This window comes from Paroedura picta, chromosome 4, assembly GCF_049243985.1.
Source record: "Paroedura picta isolate Pp20150507F chromosome 4, Ppicta_v3.0, whole genome shotgun sequence".
Lineage (NCBI taxonomy): Eukaryota > Metazoa > Chordata > Lepidosauria > Squamata > Gekkonidae > Paroedura > Paroedura picta.
This window is the reverse complement of record NC_135372.1, coordinates 8,538,181-8,539,129: the sequence shown is the minus strand read 5'-3', so window position 1 is coordinate 8,539,129 and position 949 is coordinate 8,538,181.

Below are 949 nucleotides of genomic sequence, written 5' to 3'. Positions count from 1 at the left end.
GATTCTCTGTGCAAGGTGGGCTTCCGTAGAGATGGTGGCGGAGGTAGGATGGCACCCGGGTTGGGCTCAGGGAACCAGCGGATACGGAGTGGGGTGCGGGGAAGGGGGGTTGACTGCACTGGCAGAACTCCTCTTACACCTGAGAGCAAGGATTCCTGGGCCTTCCCCCTAGATCCTGTCGGGCCGCTTCCATTCACCTGTGGAGGGCGTGTCTCGTGGCTCCTGCACCTAGGAAAGGGGGCGGGGCCTGGATGTCTACTACCTTTAGCAACTTCCTTTCTCCCCTTCCAATTCTCCTTGGGCATAGCAGGGAGGCGTGGCCTGATGGCATCACTTCCGGCCCATTTCTATAGCTCCTCGAAGACTGAAAAATATTTCAGGGGCTCCTCCACGGTCAAAAGGTTGAAAAAGGCTGCCTGGGAGAGTGATGGAGCACCACTGCTTGGCGGTCTGTAGGAAGAGAAGGGGGTGGGGGGGAAAGAGAGAAGAGAAGGAAGGGAGATGAGTCTGTAGAGTGGAGGTAGAAACAGTGGAAAAACTAGATGAGCAAGAGAGAAGGAAATGGGGAAGGCTGGTTGTTGTGTTTCACTCTTATCATGCACAGGTGTGACTATTGTGGAGGGCTGAGGGTGCCTTTTTGAGCGTGAGGTTCTTGCTGAGGCTGACAAAGCCCCTCTAGGTTTCCATGGTGGCCGTTCGCTTGCCCCAGAAGCCCTAAAAGCTCAGTCTTTCTCCCCGGTGCTCTCTCAGGAGAGAGATATGGAGCTGCCTTGTATCAAGTGAGACCTCTGACCCTCCGTCCCACTCTGGCTAGCAGGGTCTGTCCACACTCTCAAGCAGAGAGGGGCCTTTTTTAGCACTGGAGGCCTTTTTGACCGGGAGACAAACCTTGGTGCAAATCTGTGTTTTCCCACCAAGCTTGATTGAGGCCAAACCTTGGATCAGAAAG